General features: G+C 39.3%; 1 protein-coding gene and 1 pseudogene across 1 annotated transcript in view; both read right to left on the bottom strand.

The window, feature by feature from the left end:
- The window catches only part of Peli1 (pellino E3 ubiquitin protein ligase 1), a 58,762-nt gene extending 31,756 nt beyond the window's left edge, over positions 1-27,006 (bottom strand). The window contains exon 1 of the mRNA XM_021177675.2: positions 26,657-27,006. The gene's annotated coding sequence lies outside the window, so the exon portion shown is untranslated. The remainder of the gene's footprint in view (positions 1-26,656) is intronic.
- Positions 17,850-23,599, bottom strand: LOC110304153 (annotated as a pseudogene).
- Positions 27,007-27,575: the final 569 nt, after the last annotated feature.

Genomic DNA, 27,575 nt, shown 5'->3' with positions numbered 1-27,575 from the left:
GTTCTGTTGGTGGAATGCTTGCCACCACATATAAGGTTCAATTTTCAGGAAAGTAGGAACAATAGATAGAATAGACAGGTAGATAAATAAGTTAGATTGTTTGTGGTCATGGAAATCACAACACTACCTGCAAGGAAGGTGGAACTGAGCTTTACATAATCCCTATGGAAGGCTTCCCACGTAAGAGGTTTTCTTGATCTCAGATCACCACACGTGCAAATTCCCTCTCCATTTCCCTTTTAGGAAAAACAAACAAACAAACAAACAAACAAACCAACCAAACAAAACCAAACCAAAACAAAAAAACCCAAACCCTTTATTTACCAGGAATAGGACTATACTAAGCAAGCCTTTTTCTCTATATAACCAAGCATAATTATACATGCTTTCCGTTTTCAATTTGGTAAAATTAAATCAACAAAAATGCTGATTTATACTTGCTCACTAAGCTGCACAAGCAAGTCATTTGCACACCCTACCCATTACATATTGATAATCTCTTACTGAAGTTCTCTAGTCAGGGCTAGAGATGGTTCAGAGGTTGCTCTTCCAGAGGACCTGGGGTTTGATTCTCAGCACTTATAACTGTAAACTATAACTGCAATTCCAGCACATCTGATGTCCTCTTCTGGCCTCTGAGGGCACCAGGCATGCATGGGGTGCAAACCAACATGCAGAAAACAAAATAAAAACAAAACCTACACACATAGAAGAAGAAGAATAAAGTTCTTTAGTGGTACTCAAGTGTCCAGCCCTAGTAAACATTCTACCTGCCCCAAAACTGATGCTGGTACTCATGGTTAACAGCTATTATGGAAATGACTCTCTAATTTGACAATCTAAGATTTAATTAAAGTATGCTCTACTGAACAGTACCATTGCTAGTGACACTTGATTCCGAAGTCAGTAAGTGCTCATATTAATCTTAATTAGTATCAAAAGTCTTGCCTAGAATTAGTTTATCTTTTTTTGAAGTCATAAAAACTATTTTTTTTTTTTCCTGAGACAGAAACAGTTTCTCTGTGTAGCCCTGGCTGTCCTGGAACTCACTTTGTAGACCAGGCTGGCCTCGAACTGAACTCAGAAATCCGCCTGCCTCTGCCTTCCAAGTGCTGAGACTAAAGGCCTGTGCCACCACTGCCCGGTTATAAGAACAATTTTGCTGGCCCTAAATTTATCTGAGCCTTCTCTCCCAATGCACCCATAGGACAACAGCTCTGATTCATAGCAGGTCTATAATATTTAAGACAATACTGTCACAATCACTAGTACCTTGGCATAAAATAAGCTGCTCTTAGAGCTGACAAGTTGGTATCTATTCCTCCCAGCATTTCATAACTGTGTCAACATGTCCCAAACTCTCCTTGAGGGAATCTTCACCACATTGTTTCTGTCTTTCTGCTGGCATCAGGAACACTTAGGACACAGTGAAGTAAATATGCTCAGGTGTTCTGTTTATGTCCAGTACAGATACACCCAGACCCTAAAACTCTTTTTAGACAGTCTCAATACATACTGCGATCTTTCTGAGGAAGCTAGCTGTCATGGTATTCTAGGCTGAGGATTGCTCAAGAAACCGGACATGACAGGTTCAATACTCATACCAAACAGAATGTAGTTGCAGCTGTGATGCCGAATGCCATAACAAAATCTAAGGACCTGCCTGCCACTCTTTGGATAACATACATCTTTACATTTGGAAGTGTATTTCTTGCTCATCCCAAGGGGAACCAACTTATCAAAACAGCCCATCCTTTCTTATTTCAGGCTATGTATCCTGGGCCATACATTTTTCTTAAAGAGCTCTGAGAAATACTAAGAACAAACCTTCCCAGTGTTCTCAGTGATTACTATGAGCTGCTTTCAGAATGAGCTAAAGACTTAGCCATGACACAGAATGATTAGAATTAAATTTCTAGATTTTTCTTCCATAGTCTAATTTCTGATTATTTAACAAAACATTCTTATTTCTGGCATTTGCTTTTATTTATAATGATCTTTGATTAACAACATCAAAGAAGCCAGCCAAGTGCAAAAACGAAACATCACCAAACCTTTTTCTTGGCTGGTGGGAATTAAGTTACTAAGCTTTGGACCTGAATCCTAGCACCTTTTCTTCTGTTCCAAATGCCTAGACTATGAGAGCCCCACCTCCTTACCTCATAAAACCTCAGGTGAACTCAAAGGACCAATGATAAACTTGTCCCTAAGACCTTTAAAATCATGGTCCTTCACAGTTAACCAAGACAAGGCACACTTACCTCAATTTCTAGGCCAGTCTCAGGAGTTTCTTTCCTTAATTTGTCCTTTTTTTCCTATGTGCTGTAGCCTAGGGTTCAGCTTCACCTCTGGACACAGCTGTCCTTTGAGAACTTGCTTCTCTAATGAGCTATGCATACTTGCAAGGTTGCAGTCATGGACTCATTCCTTATAGTGCCTGTGCCTCTAGCCACACCCTAAGCAGGTGTGTAAATTATTTCTTCCTTTAGTTCCACCTTCCCGGTGGTGATGCTTTGGTCATGTTCAACTAGCCGCAATACAATTCATTTAGATGGCATCTGGTATTCTACAGTAAGTTGTTGTTTGTTTTTAATAAGCTGTATGGATATGCCCAGTTTTTTACTTGCCAAACCAATGTAACTCCAATTTCTGAGAAATTGTTCAGTAAGTCCACGTTTTGTTAACAAAGCATAATTCTTCCTGGTTAGGAGCAATAAAAAGAAAAAGGGTCACTACTGAAACTGTATTTTGAAGCTGAAAAGAACATCAATGAATATACTGTTCAATTTGTTCCTTTCACGTCTGCTCTTTTATAGATGAGAAAAGTCTGTATGTACATGTATAAGGTCAAGTTATTTGATGAAGGTTGGAGTGCTAAGTACTGAATCTAACCAATGAAACACTGGATTGCCATGTCAGAACTTATTTGTAGGAAACATCCCAAACACTAAAGAACACAGAGAACAAAGCCATCAGCCAACAAGCAACTATAATGCACTATGTACTATTAAACAGGATAGTGAAATATTTAGTACTACTCTTTATTTATTATACCTTTTAAAAGATTTGCTTTTTATTTATGTTTGCCTGCATTTATGTATGTATGTGTACTATGTGCATGCCTGGTGCTCAAGGAGGCCAGAAGAGGGTGTCCCCAGGAACTGGAGTGACAGACTGTTGTGAGCACCACCAACACAGTCCTCTGCAATAGCAGCAGGTACTCTTAGCTGATAAGCTACCTTTCCAGCCTAATTTGTTTGAAGTTATATCATAAAGAAGAAATGGAAAATTAGACAAAAACTTGATGACAGGTACCACAGAGACATGTTTTTTTCCTTTCTATGTACATGTGAGGGTTGGGGTGATGTGTATGTGCCTGTAGGGATCAATGTTAGATATCTTCCTCTATAGCTCCCCACTTTATATTTTGAGACAGGGTCTCTCACTGACCTGGAGCTAGCTGTTTCTGCTAGACTGGGTTGCCAGCAAGCCCCCAGGATCTGCCTCTTTCCCACCCAATCTCCCCAGCACTTGTTACAACTATGTACTGTTATGCCTAGCTTTGATGTGCATGCTAGGAATCCAAATTCAGATTACATGTTTGTCTAGCAAGTGCTCCATAAACCCTCTAAGCTATTTCCCCAGTTCTGAGACTTTTTGTTTGCTTGTGTTGCACGCTAGACACAGCATGAACTAGCTATTCAGACACCTAGTTTGTGGGCTCTGCCTACTTGAAAGTCTCCTCAAACACACACACAGAAATCTAGGTTTGGGAGAGAGTAATTTTCAATCATATATCTGATAAAAGGCTTGAAATCTTAATATATAAAGAAGTGTTAAAGCTGAAGAATAATGCAATAACTCATTAAAAATGTTAAAGTGCAAACATTTGTTTCTTCAAAGAACATATACAGAAAGATGCTTAGTATCGTAGGCATCAGAAATAGAAACCAAAACTACAAGATATTTTCTCTTATATAGTATAGACAGCAATAATCATAGTAATAGTAATAATAGAAGCTAGGTAAGGCTACTGAAAAATGAAAACCTTTAATTGCTGTTAGTGGGAAAAGAAGTGGGACAGTCATTTTGGAAAATACTTTTATAATATAAAGTTATCACATGACTAAACAATTTAATCCCTTAGGCATACACACAAGAAAAATGAAAACCTAAGTCTACACAAAGCTGCATCAATGTTTACGGCATTGCCTCAAATTGAAACTATTCCTAACTGCCCCACAATGGAAACAGACCAAACGTTTATCAACTTAAGTGAAATGTACACATCCATATCATGAAGCAATATGTTAGTGGCCCATGAAAACAGTCCTGGATAGGCTGCACCATGAATGGACTTTCGAAACAATTAGCCAAGTGAAAGCAGTCTTTAGAAGCACAGATTTTCTCTATGACTGTACTTACAGGAAATGTCCAGAACAAGCAGAGGCAGAGAGAGAATTGGTAAGTGTATTTACCGACTGTCTGCATCGCTTCTTCAGTCTCTCTCTATTCCTCCCTTCCTTCCCCCTCCTTCCTGCTCTTTCTATGTGTAATGAAAATAGAAGATGAGAGTAACAGCAAAAGTATATTTATCTAATATGATATAAGTGTTCTAAAATTCCAATAATGGTTTACACAAATCTATGAAACTATTTAAGACTACACTCCAAGTAGGCAAATTGAAAGGTATGTAAATTAGACCTCCATACAGCTGTGAGAATATCGGGTCAACAAATAAATGAAGCACTAGATAAACAATAGGATAACTAGATAAACAATGAACTAGATAACAATTAAACCAGTCAACAAATAAATAAAGCCACAAGCTAAAGGACTCAGTTTCATAGTACTATCCCCACTTGTGTCATCTAGGCATAAGCTGACAGAAGGAAGCTGGGGCAGCAGGATTACAAGCCATACAGTGGGACTGTCACAAACAAGCACGGGAAGCCCCAGACAACCTACTGGATATAAACTGAGGGGTTCCTTCGCCCCTTCCTTGGGTTCCATAATCTATTAGTACAGTTTACAAAGGAACTCACAAAACAAAACAATGTTTCCTAACGAAGACAAGTTGTTAGGAAGCACTGCCATAAAGACAGAAAAATCACAGAAAGAAAAATTATTTTGTGTGTTTAGGCAAGGGTAAGTCATTAGGTTTCCTGGAGTAGAAATTTGGCTAACAGATCAGTAAAAAACAAGCAGAAATCAGGGGCCATGGTTTTGTGCTTGAAGACTATTAGAAAGGACACACACTCTTAAGACTTGTAAGTGAATGAGACACACCTGGAGAGTAAAAAATCTTAAGAATCAGAACAGAGGCTGGGCGGTGGTAGCACATGCCTTTAATCCTGGCACTTGGGAGACAGAGACAGGCGGATTTCTGAGTTCAAGGCAAGCCTAGTCTACAAAGTGAGTTCCAGGACAGCCAAGGCTATACAGAGAAACCCTGTCTCGAAAAAAACAAAACAACAACAAAAAAGAATCAGAACAGACATTGAATGTCACCAAATCTTTAAGGCTTCAGAAAGAAACAAACATACATAGCAGGCATTAAAAACTCCATATATGTTAAAATTAATCGTTATAATTGTCCATGACAGATAGAAATTAGGCTAATAATTTGCTCGTGTTAATTTAGAAAGTAGATTGGTAAAAGATGAGGACTATATTTAAGCATATGCTATAGTGGGCTGGAGAGATGGCTCAGTGGTTAAGAGCACTGACTGCTCTTCCAGAGGTCCTGAGTTCAATTCCCAGCAATCACATGATGCCCTCTTCTGTTGTGTCTGAAGACAGCTACAGTGTACTCATATAAAGGAGAAAAAAAAAAAAAAAGCATATGCTGTAACTTTCTACTCTGCACAAATAAACTAACAACAAACTTATTATGCTATCAAGACCAAAAAATGATGTAAAACAACAATGTCTCAGACAAAACATAACATTAGTTGAGATTTTTAGTCTGTTTGTTACTGATTGTGGCAAGTTGTTTTTGTTTTTGTTTTGTTTGTTTTGCCATTTTGACAGCAACTACTTGAGGTTCAATGATTCCAATGATAGAGCAAAAAGCATGTGCATTTAGACAGAATGCACGATAGAAGCTATAAACTAAAAGTCACAAAAGGCAGTTTATAGTTTTAGGTAGTGAGAACCAGGAGAAATTGGTCAGGCATGAGCTTATTTACAGAGATAGAGAAAACGAGATCATTTGGAACAAAACTAATTATTCATCAAGAGTTAATCAATTTTAAAATTTGCAAAATACAATATAAAACCATATTTGATAGATATCAAGACCTGAAAAATATACACCCTTAAAAGTATATTAATTCTTGAAAGTCTAATTTAGTAAATAAACAAAAGGGGCCAGGAGGAAAAGGTACCAAATCCATCAAATTCTAAGCCATTCAAATCTTATTTGAAAACTTCTGAAAAATTTTACACCCAAAATTTACGGTCAGTGGATAGTGAATCACAGCAGTGTTTATAACCAACTATGACTCAGGCTTTTAATACAAATGAATGTGACTTAAAATGAAATACCTTCTAGAAAATAGTTACATTAAAAATTATATCCCAGCCGGGCGTGGTGGCGCACGCCTTTGGTCCCAGCACTCGGGAGGCAGAGGCAGGCGGATTTCTGAGTTCGAGGCCAGCCTGGTCTACAAAGTGAGTGCCAGGACAGCCAGGGCTACACAGAGAAACCCTGTCTCGAAAAAACAAAACAAAACAAAAAAAAAATTATATCCCTTAAACCTGGCATGATAGCATATGCCTTTAACCCAGCACTTGCAAGGCACAGAGGGCGAGTTAGGTGAATCCCCTGAGTTTGAGGACAACCTGTTCTACAAAGTGAGTACCCAGTACAGCAAGGGCCATACAGAGAAACCCTGTTTCACCCTCCCTCCCATATCTATAAGTGCATGCACGTGAGCACACACACACACACACACGTATATATATGTATATATTCCACTGAATGGCATTTTAACTACCCCTCCCCACACCTCCCAGCGCTGTAGTTGACTGTGTCACTGTATTTTCATTTTTGCTCAGAATGGCTCTTTTCCTTGTTGTAAAAGATTACTGTACTTGAGAATATCATTAACCTAGGAGATAAGAGACTTGCTTCAAGTAACATTTGAAAATGAAATTGAGCTTTCCTTTAACTATATTGGTACAGATATATATTTCTTGTTTTCAAACCAGTTCTCTACCTTATTTTATAATTCAGGCATTAAGTACATGAATTTCATTCATAAAGTTTAGAGTCACATTTTTATAGTTTAGATAGTCAAAAAGAATAAATAAATAAATAAAATCTAAATTAAATTCCCTCTTAGTAATTTTTGTTGTGACCAAGATTTGATAAATAAATAATACCAACCAGCTTTCTTCATTCTCAAATCAGAGAATATATTTATATCAAAATTGAGATACGAGGAGATGGGCAGTGCTATTAAAAGCCCAGAAAATGCATGTTACTTTATCCTAAGAGTCAGGTTAGCTTAGTAAACAATTTCAGAGTGCCTACTATGGTTCCAGTACTTTTGATAGATTAATGTAAAGTGCTCTTATCTTGTATGAGCTACTAAAACTAGATAAAGCCGTTTTTCTTCTAGAATTTTTCTGTGATTTCCTATTTTTAGCCACATAATAATGGCCTTAAAAGTGACCAGTCTTTAAGTGCTCAGGTCTGAGAACATACTTTAAAGTATGATGGCTAGCTGCCCACCAGCAGTTGTTTCTCTTCATTCGGGCACCACAGACAGGTTTTTTTTTTCCTTACTGGCTCTCAAATTCTTTCCTAAAATACTATATTTTTAACCTGAGTTAGTAACCTGAGTTAAAGATTTAGACTATATAATGACATGTTTAAACTTTAAGTTTTAAAATATGTTTAATATTATTTAAATTTCACGCACCTCACAATCCTCAGCAAGAATCTCTTGATATTTTCACATATTAAAACATTGAGTTTAAATAAGTTTGCATGATTATTTTCATAACAGAATAACAAGATCCTAATTACCATATTGCCCTTCCTCTCTGAAGGAAAGAAACAGATATAAAATTGCATGAAACTGATGAATTTGTATCTATAACTTTTCATCACAGATTAATTGGTCTCTCACTATTCTGTAACTACTGAGCCAAGTATCTACAAGGACAAAGAGCAAAGCTTCCTATTCATTCCAGTAAAATCAATTAGGTTATTCACACATTTAGTGAACACTTGCCAAAACTTTTCCTTTTTTGGTTTCAATAAAAAGCAGTCATATTTTTAAAAGTTAGTTTGTTTTGAAAAAAGCCAAGGTTTTTAAATTCAGTGTCACTTCGCAACTCTTGCTTCACTTGTGTGGGTGGAGGAAAGAAACCAAGACATCCAGAACAAAATGTGAAGTCAAGGGAAATTTTTAGACAGCAATAAATTGTAAAAATCATTAACTTACAGTCAGAACAATCTTCTGCAAAGAAACATAAATGGAAGAACTTTTTATGTGGCAATGCAAATTGCTAGGTACAGAATGCCATAAATGTGGAGATCTTACTTGTTTAAATCAATTTGGCTTTAAATCAATATACTCAATAAGCTATAATTGAAACATATTAAACAAGTTTTTGTCTACTGTTCTTAATGACTATAAAATTATTGTATTTGGAGACTTGAATTTTTTTTTTAAAAAAAGATTTATTTATTATATATAAGTACACTGTAGCTGTCCTCAGATACTCCAGAAGAGGGCATCAGATTTTGTTATGGATGGTTGTGAGCCACCATGTGGTTGCTGGGATTTGAACTTGGGACCTTCCGAAGAGCAGTCGACGCTCTTAACCACTGAGCCATCTTGTCAGCCCGAGACTTGAATTTTTAAGACTTTATGAAATATATTTTCTCTTATAGTAGTAAGTGTTCATCAAATATCTATAAAGTTTCTTACCCTAAGCACTTAAGCTCACTTCAAACAAAACATCCAAATTTTGTAGAAAACACAAGACCCATACACTGCTGATCCCTAAAGATCAGGTTTTAAATCCAAGCAGAAAGTTGTTGGTTGCTCCCATACCACCATTCCACTATTCTATCAGTGTGTCTATCCACCATTCCACTATTCTATCAGTGTGTCTATCTTGCCAGATTAGTTATTCAGTGACTCACCCTCCAGATCAGCGTTGCTCACACAAGACTTTTCTCCCTTGGTAGCATGCACAGAGACCTAATAGCACCATTGGAAAGCTAGCCAGTGGGGATAAAGCTTCCAAGTTAATACTAGCTTGTTTTCTGCATGTCCTGTCTTCAGCAATAGGGTCTTACCATCAACTTCTAAAGAGTATCAGAGCAACAGTAACAGCCTGTCATGTCCACTGTAATAGCTCACAGGGTTTTTTTGGTAGCCTATAATGTCTGCAGAGACATCTTTTTTGAGTAGATAGCAATTAATACAGAAACCCACAAGCAGATACTATGTAAAGGATAAGGAACTGTGGAGGGCTCAGCTCTATATGGGACATCTATATCACACCTTCTGCCAAGGTTCACAGAAGAGGGAGTGGAAAGATTGTAAGAGCCACATCTGTATGGAACAGTATTTGCTAGACATGATAGGACTATTGTAAACATGAACTTATAATGCCTATGACTCACGCATAAGACCTCTACAAGATCCAGCCAGCCAAAATCCCACACAGATTGAGACGGGCTCATAAATTCTTGCGCCTGTCTGAAGAGATACTGGCAATGAATGGTTGCTGAGGAAGGAGAATTCAGTTTTCTTTAGGGATTCAGGCATGCTTCTGTGAATGGTCTCACACCCTTGCCTATACATGCAGCACTAAATGGACTCAGTGAGTATTTTATAAAAAGAGAGAAAACGTGTGAAGTTGGTAGGAAAAAGTAGAGAAGCAGGTAAGGTGTAAAGTTGATTGAAACTCTTTTAATGAATAGAAACAGTGTTGGTAACATTATTTGCGCTTCAGGTGGAACCCTAATTTATACAAATCAATACATTCCCATCCCACTTAATTCTGTTATAAGTTGGGTTTTTTTCTTAATAACAATGGTGTTAATACAAAAACTATTTCACGTACGTTTGTTTTCCTTAGAGTAAATATATTAGAATTCATAGAATATCACCGAATCCAGTTCCAAGAGAAGATGAGAACATTTTTCCCTCACAGATGGGTCTAGGTTTTCTATGTCTGCCTTCCGTTCAAGGCCATGGGCCTTTGTATTTTCTGTCTCATATTATCAATAAACAGAATTCTTTCCTATAAAGGAATAAAGAAACTGGCAATAAAAAAAGTAATAGGAGGGAAAGATAAGGGGTAAACTAGCTATGTTGTAAAAGGTATGCTTTTACTTATGGTAATTTAAGTAAATTCAACGATACACAAATTTTAATACAAAAGCATCAAAGTACTAATATCAAAGTTCCAATGTAAAAAGCAGCTGGGTCACGAGAGTGGGTAAGCTGGCCCTGCACCTGGCCTGGGCAGCACCGTAGAGCTAGCCCTGGTGGAGGAGGTACAGGTGAGCCAGCCCAGAGAGCAAGAGTGAGGGAAAGCTGGCCCCACCACTCATCTGCCATGAGGTCTTGTGGGTGCAGGGGACAATGCTCTTCCCCTCACTCCTCGACACCTGTGGTAGTTGGGAGAGCAATGAGAACAGGCCTTGTGCCTCACCTGGGCACCACAGTGGAGTTGGCACTGACAGCAAAGGTACAGGCAAGCCAGCCCTGAGGTAGTGAGAATGGGAGAGCTGGCCCAATCCCTGGCCAGCTTCAGCACTTGTGAGAGTGGGCCTTGAGCCTTGCTTGACTGAGCAGCACAGTGGAACTGGCTCTGGAAGTGTGGATGCAGATGAGCCAACCTGAGGGCATCAGAGGGAGAGATAACCCTGCCTCCTGCAGATAGAGGCATTAAGTAACCTAGCTAGATCATCCCAAAATTTATATCATCTTCAAATGGTTGGAATGTCTGAAAGGGACAGTCCTGCTGATCCAAACTGCGGTTCTTCATTGTTGGAGATTGGTTCTGCTTTGATTCAATCAGGAATCTGCACGTCAGAACACTGAAGGTCCTTGTCCCCAGCTGGTTTTTGATCTATCAACTCTGATCAACTAAGATGCCTTCGACCAATGACTGGGCAAAGGGAGACGGGGCAGGGGGGCGGGGTGGGTGGAGGAGGCTTAGAGTTCTTCAGGCTAGGACACAGGGGAGAAAAGAGAGAGATTGTACCGTGAGTCCGGGAAGAAGGATGGGATGCAGGAGCTTCAGGAGAGAAAGTCAACCAGCCATGTGAGAATTTGGTGGGTGGCAACTGGCCACTTCCCCCATTGGGCCTGGGGCAGCAGGGTAAGGTTTAGGAGTACTCAGTCATTGAGTTAGCCAAGGCATTTCAAAAATAAAGTAATGTGTGTGCCTTCATTCAGGAATCCAAAGAGTTCCTAGGCTGCAAGTGGCTGGAAGCACTCGACCTACCTACCAGGAGCACAAAGCGGGATAGCAAAAAACTCCACAATACACTTTATGACACAGGGCATAACAGGCTCTGAGAGGAGTCCCAGTAAGTTTCCAGTACTGATGGTGTCACAGAAGCCAGAGGCCTTGAACCAGACCAATGAACTCATTGCAATGACATATGCAAGTGAAGATTGGTGGACACACTGTGACACTATTTCCCTGATGAGATGTTTTCTATGCTTTGTTTTGGTTTTGTTTGGTTGTGTTTTATTTTGATGGGGAGTTTGCAAGGGTGGAGGGGAGGAGAGGGGGAGATGAGTGGGACTGGGGTGAAGAACCAATAAAAAGTTAAAAAAAAAACTGGGTTAAAAAAAAACCCTCAAAAATTAAAATATTTTAGACGAAAATAAAAACAACAACAAAAACCTCTAACCAGTCAAAACATTACATAATTTCAAGAGAAAACTGTTAATCGTAAAATAAAAATCCTTGATTTTATGCACATTGGTATTCTGACTTGTTGCTAAGTGCCCAAGATGTCCTGAAAATGGTTAGCAAAAGGCTCAACAAAGTAAGTCACAACCGAAGTCACTATAATAATATTGTGAAACTATAGCAGCTACACTTTCTAGAGTTTTGGCAATTTAAACTTAAAATAGAGAAAAGCAAACAATGCACAGAGACTAAGAAGGAACTGTGGTGTGCACTGTGCTTGCCAGATCACACAAAGTGAGACGTTACATGTACATTTAAAGCGTCTACATCTTAAAGCACCAGGTGTGCACCCCTGAATGAGTCACAACACTCTTACCACAGGGAGGCCACGTGGCCAGTGGATGAGATAAGTTATCACTTAAGCTGCACTAAGATAAGGTAATATTAAAGCGTTCAGGACCCACATTGCCTTATGTCTGACCACTGACACTGACATTTAGTTTCTGTATGACATGGACCAGCTTCCACTGAGGATCAATTTCCTTCTTGTAAACGTAAGATCAAAATAAAAATAGCTGGCATATTCTAGCCTGTATCATAAATGCCAAGTTATCAGAATCTTACATGTTAATTCTTTCACTCTTAATAATGTTCTTAGCTAGTAAATAATAAAAAGAAGTATCTGCTATTTTGTAGATAAAGAAATCATGACCCAAATAAGGTCACTTAATTCCCTGAGGTTATATAACTAAAAGATGCAACATTTAAGAGAGTTGGAGAGATGCTTCAGTGATTAGGAGCAAAGGTTGCACAAGCTCAAGGGATCATTGCTTGGCCCCACCTGGCCCACTGCAGAGCCTTCAGCTCAGTAAATAGCACCATTGCCAAAACTAACCTAGTAATGGCTCATATCAGAAAACTGAGGTCTGATGTCCTCAGTACTTCCTTCTCGGTAATCCTTTGGATCCCACCCGACCACTATACCACTGTTTGACTTCGGAAGCAGTCTCAGCACACACTACCATGTCTTTGCTCACGCCATACTCTAAGTCTGAACAATACTGCTCTAGCTCAAACTAACTGGTGCCTTCTTGTTCCTGACAGCTTAGAGATGAAATTCCTCAGAAAGCTCCATCTTATTATCCAGTGGAACATGGGTTCCTTCTGCTGTTCTCATAGCACCTTGCTCTGTATTGATCTGTACATTTAATTGCTTTTAATATCTCCCTCTCTACTTTGTGATTTTCACTCAGAAAAAAAAAATGCCCCAGTTTGTTCTTTCACTATATGTCCAATGCTTACAAAGCACTTTCTTGATTCAAAGGAAGATAACTGATAGCAATATGGAAGATGCATGAGAAGCATGTGGCTACTAGAATCAGTGACATCAGACAAAAATAATCAGAGCAGGATGCTGAAAACAGTAATAAAAATCGTTTCTAATTTCTGGACATTTACTTTGTTTGCTCTGTGGTGTGGACTGAACAGCGTATTTTTATCCCTTTCCATGCCGGTAGAAAGGTGTTGAGAGGTTAAGTAAAACAAGTCAACTGCCCAGGCAACAGGACAGAGCCGTTAACCCTGTGAAGAAGGCATCTGCATTTAGCTTTCCTCTAATCAAAGCTTCTTCCCACAGTGACTATTATCCAGACTGGGGGAAAGACCACAAAGAAAGGAACTAGTAGACTGAAAAATGGAGAGTGAATCCAGAAATGACTTCCAAACATAGTTTAGTGGTGATAGAAGAACTGGAGAAAAAGAAACGGAGCGCCTTTGAGAGCTCCCTTCTCCCACCAAATCAAAATAGCCTTGGAATCACTATCTGCTTTATTAAGTAAAATGTGGTACAGGGCTCACTGTAGTAGCACACCTATAATCTCAACATGTGGGAAGTTTGAGACAAAAGAAGATGAGTTCAAAGCCAACTTGTGATACTACATAATAAAAACATGTTTCAAAAATCTTAAGTAAACAAATAAGAACTTTAGTTCTACCCAGACACATTTACTGAGAATGACCTCCTACCTGAGAAGTAATGGTTCCACTAAGTAGATAAAGAAAACAACCCTGTCAAAAGTCAGTCCACAGAGCTAGAAAGTTTCATGGTTTGTCTACAAGCATTACTCTGAACTTCATTTACATGAGATTTATGTTAGAGAGTCTTTAGAACTTAACATGAATTTAAATCACATTATTGCGAAGTATTTTAATTTGTTTCTATCCCTTTTGGAATTTGAAGTGTCCCTGTAAATTTTCTTCAATCTTTTATTATACTTTTATAAAACATTAAAATGCTATCCCTGAATATAATCTTAAGTTCACATAATGTCAAGGGTAAATCATCAATGCAAAGAGTCAATAGTACAGACTGTCTCTACAGAAGCAAGTCAGTATATGAGGAAGACATCCTATAGGCAAACTATTTGAAGTCATGGAATCTTGTAGCTGGAAGATGACAAATAAATTTCATCTAAAATGCTCACACTATAATAAATGTATCAAGAAAGGAGTCTGCTTGAGCACTGCTGTGCACTTCTATTATGCCAACATAGCACTCGGGAAGTTAAGGCAGGATGATCATAAAACCACCCCAGGTAACGCAGAGAAGATTCAGACTCAAAAAGCCAAAAGCCTTCTGAAGCTGGTTTGTGATCAACAATTTCTTATAGCTTTCATGAGGGGTTCCACGGAGAAAATAACTACTACAGAGCATGTGACTTTGTAAAGATAAGAAAGGAAGGTTAAGGTTGGTTAAATGAAATACAACACAACCAAAAAATAAATAAACCAATCAGAATTCTTAGGTCCCTCAACTTTGGGGATTGGGATTTTAACCCAGCAATATAATGTCTCTCCTCCCTAATGTATTTATACAATAAAATGTTCTTTCTAATGTAACAGATGATAAAAACCAAACTAATTAAAATTTAGAGGGGGGGGAACACATACCTTTGGAGGTTTTATTAGACTATTACAGGGTTTGCAATCCTATAATAAAGACAGATCCATGTAAGTACATTCAAAGATTTAAATGAAGCTCACAATCTTTAGAATCTATCACTGTGATCAATGAATCTCTGACTCAAACTGCTTCCTGACAATTTCACTTCACATGGTAAATTTTTCCATATGACAGTTCTTCTTCAGAGTTTAACCATTATGACTCAGGGTACTTTGATGTTATGAAGGAGCTTTCAATATAAGGGGTAGGAGGAGAATGAGGGGGCGTACTGAATCATTAACAGCCTACGTAGTTATGAAACTCTGAAAAAAATCCTTTTTGGAAACCATTTTCAAGGCAGGAGGCAAATTCTTAAAGAGGTAATCTATATACCAGAAAATCAACCTCTTATTTATTCAAAGACACACAACTAAGAAACTTCAGCAGAAACACTTTCTTTTTGAATGTCAGTGATACATTTTTTGATTTTCAGATCACTGAAGTCAGCGTATGCCCTATGCTCAACGGTTTAAGAGCCTCCTCAACATCTGTCATAGCTCTCAGTTAAACTGTGAGAACTAGCTCAGAGACTGAATCATCCTACTTTATGTGAGAATTACAGTAAAGCACATGTAAAGAGGGTTTTGATGGATTCAGTCTACACATAGACAAGGTTGTGGTTCCAATGAAAAGCAGCTACTACCTTACAAAGACACATATTGTAACACATTTTATCATGAGTAGTAAACTTAATTAGGCTTGCAATTTGGATGTTCTTGTCTTTTTATGGTAAATAGACAGAATGGTAATGAAAACAATCTGAAGAAAATTTACCGTATCAACTATAGCCTGAAATGAAGAAAAATTTCTAGTAGTCACAATTCATTAAATCTGGGATAACTCCACAGGAACTGAAACACTAAGGATGGGATCTGCTAGGAATCAGGGATGCAGCATTAAGGTTTTGAAGAGCCAACCAAGTACCTTCTAATGTTTCCACTTATGTGAAAAATAAAACTTAACATAATTGAGCCTTCAAAAAAGCAATCCCAGCGATATGCTGAAAACTACAGTAAACAGGCAGGAAAAATCAAGGCCACTCAGTTTGTATTTTATTCTTGTGGAAGGAAGGTACACACCTCTACAAGACCATTTTCTCCTGTCTTCTGCTTGAATATGGAAAATAGCTCAACGAAATCCAGATATTTCTCCCCTAAGGTCATGTGCAATTATTATAGTGCTAATTAAGTCTCCAATTGTATAATTTTGGAAAAGACTACCAATACCAAGAGTTGAAAATACCCTTTGAAATTCTACTCAGTTATGAATCCTGCTATCAAGCTTTGTTCTAACAACATAGAGTTCTACCTGAATGTAGTATTAATGCCTATTTGTTTCCTACACTGACCTAAAAATATCCTCGGGTCAAATAGTTGTTTCAAGTCTAACTGACACATGGGAAAAAACAAACAAAGACAAAGAAGTTAAAAACCCCATCAGGTAAACAGAAACAGGAAACTGCCATATGTGTATCCTTACTTCTTGGCTCTTTACTCTTTCAAGATTATTTTATCAGCACAACAATGGCGGACTGGGTGGAAGACCGTTTGCAACAACAACAGGCACAACTAAAGCTGGCAAAGGAGCATAAAGGAAGCAAGTAGAGGAGCCAGGGAGGTAACTTAGCGGTTAAGAGAACTTGCTGTTCTTGTAGAGGACCTGTGTTCAATTCCCAGGGCTTACAATATGGCTTACAACTGTCTACAAGTCCAAAGGATTGGACACCCCTCTTCTGGTTTCTACATGGTGTGTGTGTGTGTGTGTGTGTGTGTGTAGAGAGAGAGAGAGAAAATACTTATAAAATAAATAAATCTTTAAAAAAATGAAGGACTGCCAGTGACAGAGTTGGAAAGATGGAAGTGAGAGAAGCAGGGATGTGAAGTTAGGGCACCTTACACCACACAAGCGGAGAATGGCCATCTGGAATGTGCTGCTGTAAAAAGGTACGAAGCTCAGGTAACTGACTAGACTTTCAGACATGCATTATGATTATGATTGTGTGTGTGCACAGTACACTGGGAGAGGGCGCATGGGTGGAGGCCAGAGGACAACTCTGTGAGGTCAGCTCTCTCCTTTCTCTCTATGTGGGCTTCAAAGTGCAAATTCAGGTTTCCAGGCTTGCATAGCTAGCATCTTTATCAGCTGAACCATCTGGTCATCTCTAGACTGATTTTCAAATAGTCTTAATTACTACTAATCATTATTTCCAAAATTAAGTACAGGTTGTGCTATGGTTACAGTGTTAAAGTGATATACTTTTTGCATAGCAATTGTTCTCCTTTAATGGAAACTATATTTTTCTATTTTTTACTTAGTCTATAAATTTATACATTAAATTTATACCTTATACTTAAGACAGTATCCATGTTCAAAAGCTTTTCCTGGCAGTTGTCTTGTTGTAATAACCATTCCTTTTGCTTTCTTGTCCTCTTTTGCTCTCTAGCAATTCTACTTCTTCAGTATATTATTTATTCCACAAAAAAATGAGAATGAAAATTGAATACTCTTGCCAAATCAAGAGACAAAAAATTCTTTCTTTCTTCTTTTTAAAAAAAGGCATTTCTAAACACCTTTGTTATAAGACTTTTTTAAAACTGTCATATTTTACAGGTAAATCAAAGGCAGCTTTTAAGACTTTCAGAATTAACAAAAAGCCCAAGAATTAAACATAGGCTGTTCTACATTTCATACTAGCAAAATAGTGTTTAAAATACATTAAGTAATACAGTTTAGTTCCTACATCCTGATAGTACATAAGGACTGAGCCCGAGTATTCATACATACATACACACACACACCCCTAACAATTTATAGAAGATATTTTAAGACAGAGCTTTACTAATGTATTCTTAATACAGCTGGGCACGGTGGTACATGCCTTTAATTCCAGTATTCCAGAGGCAGAAGCAGGCAGACCTCTGACTTTGAGGCCAGTGTGTTCCATATAGTAAGTTCCAGGACTATATAGAGAGACCCTGTCTCAACCAAACCAACCAACCAACCATGAACAAAAAGGCTAGTACTTTATTCAGATAGCAGTTTCATTATACATGGTCCAAGAACATTCAAATAAGAACTCAAATAAAATCAGATGTTAAAGATTTATCTTTAAACCTCATAATGCCAATAATTCCACATTTGCCTATGATGTCTCTGATATAAAATCACTTCCATACCTCAGTGGCCACCAAACCATTCAGCACAGCTTCCTTAACTGTAAGCTGTTTGAAGCTACCAGTTTCAGCACTTTGAACTATATGTTTTACTTTTTGAATATCTGGAAGTTGGGGGAAACCAGCTCAACCTTGGCATAGTGCCAAACTATGGCTAATTGAGGCTTCAAGTCAGGGCAGCGTTCATCAGCACTGAGCCCTTCTCAAAGTTATAAAGGAATGTAGCCACGGTCTAACGTTTGTCTTCCTGAATCCATAAAGTATTCTTAGTACAGATATGCATGTATAGTTTTAATGGCTAGTACATAATTTATCATAAAATTAAAGTTCATAAATTCTGATTACTGCCATTAAATTCTAAAAATATGAATGAAAAGACAGTATTTCCCCCTTATTAGACATAAGTAGAAAAATGTAATTTTTAAAAAGATTTATTTATTTATTTATTATATATAAGTACACTGTAGGTATCTTCAGACACACAGAAGGCATCAGATCTCATTATGGATGGTTGTGAGCAACCATGTGGTTCCTAGGATTTGAACTCAGGACCTTTGGAGGAACAGTCAGTGCTCTTAATTGCTGAGCTATCTCTCCAGCCCCGAAAAATGTAACTTCTATTAAAGCATCTAAATAAGTTTCATTTCTCTGTTTGGAAACATTAACTACAGTATAAAGTAGCATTGAGTTTTCAAAATTAACAATATCTGAAAGGACCCTGATATAGCTGTCTCTTGTGAGACTGGGCCGGGGCCTAGCAAACACATAAGTGGATGCTCACAGTCAGCTATTAGATGGATCACAGGGCCCCCCCCAATGGAGTAGCTAGAGAAAGTATCCAAGGAGCTAAAGAGATCTGCAACCCTGTAGGTGGAACAACAATATGAACTAACCAGTACCCTGGAGCTCTTGACTCTAGCTGCATATGTATCAAAAGATGGCCTAGTCGGCCATCACTGGAAAGAGAGGCCCATTAGGCATGCAAACTTTATATGCCCCAGTACAGGGGAATGCCAGGGCCAAAAAATGGGAATGGGTGGATAGGGAAGTGGGGGGGGAGGGCGTGGGGGACTTTTGGGATAGCATTGGAAATGTAATTGAGGAAAATACGTAATTAAAAAAATATTTAAAAAAATTAACACTATCTACATATACACTGTTGTTGGATAATTTTCCTAAAACTCTCTAATGATTAATTTCTTCTGAGTGTTTAAACATTTGGATAAGATTCACTTATTTCAACCTATGATTGAGAGGTCATAGGGTCCAGAACCCACAACTACTGTTCTGCTAAAACGATAGATATAATACTGAACTGCTCTCTAAATTCCTATCTCTAAGCCCAGGTTAGGGCAGCTCTCAGACCTCAATCTGGGAAGTTTCTTTTATGCAGTGTATGGCAGTTAGTGCAGAAATTCACAATTTGTCAAAGTACAAAGAGTGATCAGTGGAGTGATCAGCCACAAATGAGACATCTACCCTACCTACCTCCTCCAGGCTCAAGGACCACTGCATAAGAGGAGGCAGAAAGAATGAAAGAGCTAGGAGCCAGGAAGCATGAGAATGAATCTATCTTCTGGACTTAACAGGACAGATGTGCTCATGAACTCACCACAGCTACAGCTTTCTGCACAAGATCAAGCCAGTTAACATTCCAACATGGAGGGACCTAAACCCCTAGACCTGAAGGGCTACTGACAGTTGATGGCTTCTAGGAGAGAGATGGTGAATTCTCTTTTAGAGTGTGGTCCCTGGTAGGTCAAGAAGGCTCCAGTAAATGGTCTTACACCCAGGAATAGATGGGCAGCAAGTTGGACTGGACAAGCTATTATTATTTTTTAAGACACCAAGTTGGAGGTGGGATGAGGTGGATATGGGAGCAGTGAGAGTGAATAAACATTAAAAGATATGATTTTCCTATAGCTCTAATAAAGATTTAACTCTATTAACTGATCTGAGAAATTAAGCACAAATCTACAATTTGTAAGTGCACATGTGTACGTGTGATGGTCAGAGGTTGATGGAGATGTCTTCCTCAATTGTTTTCCTTACTTTTGAGATACAATCTCTTCAAGGACCTGGGGCTCACCATTTCAGCAAAGCCAGCCAGCCAGCCAGTGAGCTAGAGAGCCTCCCTTTCCACCTCTGCAGTGCTGGGGTACAGGTACATGCCACTAAGCTCTGCTTCTGTTACATGGGTGTCAGTGAGCCACTCAGGTCTTCAAGCTTACATCTGACTGAACCATATCCCAAGCCCCACACTCATCTCTTGACATTATACTTGTTAGTCTTCCAACTCCCCAACCCTGTGCCCCATCAACAAGAAAGTTCTACTAGTTGGTCAGCATTAAAAGTACTGTTTAGTCTTAAATACATTATATATATGAAACTTGTATGCAACAGCTATTTTTGAGTACTTAAGCATTAAGAAATATACATGGCATGTGCACCTATCTGTTTTAATATTTAGAACATAAATATCCAAACAAGTTTATTGCTTTTCACACAGTCACATTCTGAGTTATACCTCATTCCAAATAATGTAACTGCCCAGAACATTACTAAAACTCCTTCCAGGATCATGGGTGGATCTAGTTTTTAGAAATAGTAACTGTGCTGGGCAGTGGTGGCGAACACCTTTAATCCCAGCACTTGGGAGGCAGAGGCAGGCGGATTTCTGAGTTTGTGGCCAGCCTGGTCTACAGAGTGAGTTCCAGGACAGCCAGGGCTACACAGAGAAACCCTGTCTAAAAAAAAAAAAAAAGAAAGAAAGAAAAAGAAAAGAAATAGTAACTGCCTTCTCCGAGTAGATTTTTTAGAAACAGCTTCATGTTACTTCCTATTTTCTGTCAAAGAATAAATATGAAGTAATAAGCTATTTTCATGTGTGGCTGTTAGACTAGCTTTTAAGACAATTAAAAAAATAACTTTTAAACTAAACTGAGCAATTTTAATGTTGAATAGTTTTCATAATGGCTACTCTAAAGACAGTTTATTTTATATATGTGTGTGTGTATAGTACATATGTATATATGTGTATGTACACACACACACACACACAGGCACACAAAACAAGAATGGACAGCGAGCCCTATTCATTCATACCCCTTTTAGTCAATATGCTCTTTACCATTCTAACATTATCTCCTGATACTCTGTGGCTGTGTGTGCACAAATTACATTCTTCTCTAGGGCCTCCTTATCCAGGGCTTTTGACATGGTTAAAAGTACCTTGTATGAACTAGCCCTGTGTAGTAGGCTTCTACTACAACCTAAAACTGGTTGGTTACTACTGTACGTACTAGTTATGCCACTATTGTAGCAGTAGGCACATCTTGCCTGGCAGATTAGGACTGTAGATCATATGGTTCACAGTTGCTTTGAGACCATCGATAGATAAACTTTTCTTCACTGGAAACCTACATAGCTCCTTCTCGCACTGTGAAAGCTGGCCAGCAGGGGAAGCTTTGAGCTCAGTTCCAGCATGACTTACTTCCCTACGTCCTGCCACCAAGGTAAAGTGACCTCAGTAGTAGGGTTTTATCCAGTTCAGGTAGGAAACCAAGAGCAAGTGGCTGAATTCTGTATTGTTTGGGCTCCTCTGCACTGGAACGTTTATTTAGTGACATAAGTCTTCTAGGAAGAGCATTATCCGCCTCTGCAGGGTACTTCCCTAAATGGTCCTTCCTGATGTTCCTTTACCTTCCTTCTCCCATAGTCCCTCTACTACTTCCTTCAGGTTCTTGTACATATGTGTACAACATTTTTAAGTATTACACAAAAGTACAGAGTTATGAAGTTTCTTGTATCTATATGTGTGACATCTATCCCAACCATTTCAATCTAGGCCAATTACATACCATCAATGTTTTCCCCTTTTCAAATAACTTAAAACAAACACTTCTAGACATCCTCCTGGGTGTGTGCATCTGTCCTCGGAGGCCAGAGGCTGACGTAAATCGGATGCCTTCCTCAAAGGCTCTCCACCTCTGTCTTTTTGTTTGCTTAGTTTGGTTGGTTGGTTGGTTTGGTTTGGTTTTTGGTTCCACGTAATCTTTGTAGATAGGCTCTTTGATTCAGCTAGACTGGCTGGCTAGCAAGCTGCAGGAATCATACCCAGTCCTGGAATGATAGGCAGGTGACACCATGCCAGGCTTTTTATATGAGTGCAAGGATCAAACCCAGGCTCTCATGCTTTTGCAAGAAGTACCCTACTGCCTATGCCATCTCCACAGCCCCTAAAATTTATATTTTATTAACTACCTCTACAAAGTAAAGGTTTCTATTATCATACCTTAAAAGAAAAACTGACAATTCCTCTTCATTAAACATCCAGAGTTTAAACTGTCCTATTTTCCACAGATATCCTTTCACAGTTAACTTGCTCAAAGCACCATTCAACTCAAGTCCATATATTTGGTTGCTATCCCTCTTAAGGCAATTTTAAATCTTAACAGTTTCTTATTACTCTCTTACTTTTTGCAGTATATGTTTGAAATATGCCTGGTCATTCCCTCTTAAAATGTGAAATACTTTAAAAATTTTAATTGTGGTGGTGCTGGGGTTTGAACCTGGGCCTCAAAGATGCTAGCAACTGCTCAGTGTGCTCATTCATTTTCTTGTTTGACTCTCGTGATTGGAATGTGAGGTAACTGTGAGCACTTAGTGTGATGTGTCAACAATACTAGACCCTTCCCTAAACCCAATATTTACTGAAGAAATAGTTTGGCTTTCTTATCTAATTCTAATAGCAATAAATGAAACCTAGAACCCCCATTTTCTAAACTCAGGATAACAGCAGCCACTACTAAGCTATCAGAATTTAGAACATAACATGGTATTTATTTGATATTTCTTGCTTTAATGCCCTCAGAAGTATACTTCTATTTCTAAAACAGAGTTGACCATACTTTGTATGTTGAAATTCAGCTGGCATTTAGTATAATAAGTAAGAGTGTTTAAGTGTCTTTAAATGTTTCTTTGCTTATTCTAGAAAGTTGCCCATCTCCACAGCCCCTAAAATTTATATTTTATTAAAAGAGCAAATTGTGGCAAAAAAAAGTAGGAAATCATGGAAAACTACATATTTTTACAGTTACTCCCATCGCAAGAGGTTCATTATAAAATAAAAGCAAGAACAAATGCTTTGAAAAGGAAATAAATACCACGTGTACTGAATTAGAACTTTCACATTTAAGCATCAGTAACATTCTATTTTTCTGTAAATGGTATTTTGAAGTGTAATATTACACGATACAAGAGTAAAGGTACACGAGCCTCAGCCAAGCCTGATGACCTGAATTCAATCTCTAGACCCACACAGTGGAAGAAGAGAACCGACTCCTACAACTGTTCTCTGGAATCTATCTGTAAGAAAAAGCTTCTGTAGGTGGGTAACAAACATGTATCTTGCTCACACATGAAAATAAGTAAAACGCAAAACTCTGTCTGAAGTGGCATTTACTGTGACAAAATCACCACCACCACCATCATCACCACCATCATCTTTGATGATCTCCATCATCTAAAATATCCCATGTAACATTCTTGGGAGAAAAATGTTTTGAGAATCACGTGCAATTCATTTCTCCTCAGTCAGTCAATGGAGCCCCTTTTCTCTAAATTATTTCTGAAAGTGGCTACCTATTGCATCAAAAGATTCCAATCTTCCAGGCATGGAGCACTGCTGGGGAGGCTAGGGAGGAGGATCTTCATTTCAAGACTAGGGTGGAAAATACTACAAGGCAAAATCTGATCTGAAAACAAAACAAAACAAAACAAAACACCCAAAACAACTCTCAAACCAAACCAGGAAATCTCATGCTTCTCTTTAGCACACATTCCTTTCACCAGAACAAAAATGACTTAGAATTTACTAAGTATAGCATATTAGCCAGTATTTCCAAGCACTTATCTATTAAAACAGCATAGAAAACACTAATAGATAACTTGAAATCATATCCAGATCTCTGAGTGACCTGTATTTCTTGTTTTAAGATCCTACAAATTAGTGTAGGCTAGGTGAGCTTTCCCTAGCAGAGGTGAGACTCTAACAATGACGTGTAAAGAGAAACTCTAGAGTGTAGTAAGAAACTCTACAACAGCCTGAGTCATTTGAAAGAGTATCTTATATAGACTTTTCTATGATATATGAAGAAGGGCTCTGAGAAAGACGGCCACAAATCTATAAATTGAAAGACCGTGCTATGTGTAATTTATTGTCTGGGACTTCAACTAGAATTTTGTCCCTTATTTATAAATGTTTCCAGGAATATTTAATATTATACTTCCTAAAGTCTTTGTCAGTTGCCTTATCTAATAATTTTGATTCTATCAATGGATTTTTCAATCTGCTTTACATTTCTCTGTGAACAGAAAAACTGTTCACAAAGCAGAACTCTATAGCCCTTTACACCTATCTACTGGGCAACCACAGTGGCGCACATTCTAAATCAAGGGGCTTAAAATAAAACTGACATTTTGACAAGTAAAACAGAAGCAGAAACTAAGGCAAATGGGAACCCTCTGAGGCTTCCCTCTGAAAACTGCCTCAATAGCTCTGTTTCCTGCCCTGTAATGTTCAGCCATTTGTTTTAAAGCATCCCAAAGAACTCAGGAAGGCAGCAAAGCCAGACTTCACTAACTTCTGCCTCTGGACTCTTGGAATCGGACAGGACAAAAGCACTGTTAGTGGGTTCCTTAAAAGTACAAATGGCCCTGGTAGAGCTGGCTGGTAAGTACTATGGAAAAAGGTCAATACAAGGTTACTTAAATGCTAATTTTAAGGAACACATAAATAACCCCCAAGTCTCCAACTAAGGTGATTTCCAGTTTACACTAAAAACCTAGGTGGTTAAGATTCCTTAAATTTATCAGATGAGACACTATAATCATATAAGCAATCTTCCATACATTTAACTGTTCCATTTTCAAATTGCTAAACAGATCTCTTAACAAACTTCAGAAAGGGGATAGGTTGGGGAACACAAGAAAAAATACCTAAAGTCTCACTTTCGTTTTCTGACACACCTACTAGATTTAAAATCTGGGGGCATTACAAAATTAAATTAAGTGTGTAAATGAAAATAATGCTAATACAGTTCTAAATCTCATACAACTTAGGAAAAGAACTTGTAGAAATAACACTTGATTTAAAGTTTTCACACCTTCCATTTGATACCAAAAGTGTTTAAAAGATTAATTGCCCTCAGAGTATTTACTACAGATGTTAACTGTGAAAAAAAAAAAAAAAACCAAATAATTTATATGCTGTATTTAGACAATAAGGAGAATGTTTCAAGTATGTGTATTTGAGTACTCTCAGGAAATACGTTGTTACCTGTGAAAACGCATCATAAACCGAAACAGAAGGAATTGAGGAACTGCACCCTTGTCCACAATTCAAAAACTTTAAATTCACACGACTAGGCAAACTCGGTGAATGTGGAGAAAAGACATTGTGCTTTCCTGACACAAAAAATCACCTGCTACGAAGACAAAGTAACATTCTACTACCCGAAAGTAAAGAGCCTTTGAATCAAAACAGACAACCTTTGATACACAAAAGCTTCAATTCTCGGTATAATCAAGCGCCCTGTGGATGAGATGCTCAGTATTTGTTGATGGAAGAGTGCTGGGGCTCAAACCAACGAGCATTAATTGTGAGTAGTGACTAAACATGTTAAATGTAGGTTAAGTAAAAACTATCCCCTCCCTCATCGTCGTTGTCTGACTTTGTAAGAGATCTGCACATATAAACATAATATATGGCGAAGTGAGTTGATGACTTACAGTATCTTCACCACTCGGAACATTTTTCAGAAAGTCCTTTGAGGTTTTAAGATTCAAATACTATTTAAAAAGAATTATTGTTTCAACTACCTAACAATTACCTAGACTTCTTCCAGACTTCATTTAACCTGTAAGTAAAATGAGCATCTTTAACTTTTCCACAGGGCATTTGGAGAATGAGTTATTACTCATAAACGCTTTCGGAGCCTCAGACACCAGCGCGGTACATCAAGCGTATCCATCAATTTGAGGGCTTTCTGGACCTCAGTTTACCCACGTACGGAAACGGGCTTGGCAAGGGCCGGGAGGTGAAATTAATTAGTGTTTTTAAAATGCTCTGAGATCCCAAGATGAAAGGAAACGTAGAGGCACGCAGAGATGATGACAATAATCATAACAATAAAAAGAATGACTAACTTGGAATTCTGTGTTACGTAAGGAAGCTGAGAAGTTATCAGATTCACACAAACAAAAGAAAAGCCCACCGCCCCTTTGTTCCCCTTCCACTTCGCCGGCCTGCAGCCGGGTCGGGGGAGCGAGAACCGGGCCGCGGAGCTGGGGCTCCCCTCCGCCGCGCACCCGCTCCAGCCGTGGGGGAGGGCGTTCCGGGCAGCTCCTCACAAAGGCGCTTCCTCCCACCGCGCGGGATGCGGCGCCGCAAACTCTGCTCCCCGCCGCCTCCCCGCGGGCGGGCGCGCAGGCCGCCGCGCCGCCACCGGCCAAGGCTGGGAGGAAGTTCCGCGCCGCCGGCCCTCGCGCCCCCGTTCGCCGCCCGCGCCGCACTCACCGGACGACTGCTGGTGGCCGGAACGCCAGCTCGGCCCGCCGCACCGACACCCGGGGCGCGGGGGCGGCGCGAGCACCGGTTGAACGCAGGCACCAGCGGAGCCCCCCGCCTTCCCGCCAGCCGCCGAGCCCCGCGAGGCCGAGTGGAACGGGGAGCGGAGCGCGGACTAGAGAGAGAGGCTCGGGCCCGCTTTGTGGTGAGCTCCCCGGGCTGCAGGCAGATCCGGTGGCGCCGCACGGCCGCTGCTGCTGTTGTCGCTGCCGCTGCTGCTGCTGCTGCTGCTGTTGCTGGCGCTGAAGAAGGCGGCGGCGGCGCCCCCGACCGTCCCTCCGCCTCGAACCGCCTTTGGGTCACTGACACACACTGGGAAGGAGGGACTGGGACTAGCGGGAGGGCGGGGCATAAGGGTAAGGGGCAGGGCCACATCGCGAGGCGGTGCCGAGAGGGCTCTTGGGAACTGTAGTTCTCTTTACCGAAAGAAAAAAAAAAAAAGTATCTGTTGTGGAGGAGCCTACTGCTGGCTCTGCGCTGTGCACGCGCAAGGGGGTTGGGGCGGGGACTGTTGCCATAGTCACCCATTCACTAAGCCTGAAGGTTCAGGATTGTAGTTGACTAAACAAGGCTGGTCTTGTGTCTTTGGTGCCATTGGGTTCCTGCCCACAGCCAGTCCCTCCTGCATCACCCCACCCCCAACCACTTCCAAGTGCCCAGTGAAATCTAACTTCCTCTTGACATGGCAGTCTCCTTGGTTGTTTAGATTTCTTCTGCAAATCATAAATACCCCCTTCCTTTGCCTCCTTCAAGAGAATTACCCAAGGTACTAAAAATCTACTTGTTCTTAGTGTTTTAACAATTAGGTTATAAAACTGTAGGGAGCATGACCATTAGCAGAATCCCGTAATTTCTTTGTTCGGTTAGT

Source organism: Mus caroli, chromosome 11, assembly GCF_900094665.2.
Source record: "Mus caroli chromosome 11, CAROLI_EIJ_v1.1, whole genome shotgun sequence".
In the NCBI taxonomy this organism is placed as follows: Eukaryota; Metazoa; Chordata; class Mammalia; order Rodentia; family Muridae; genus Mus; species Mus caroli.
Note: the sequence above shows the minus strand (reverse complement) of the source record. Positions and strands in the feature narration are given on the sequence as shown.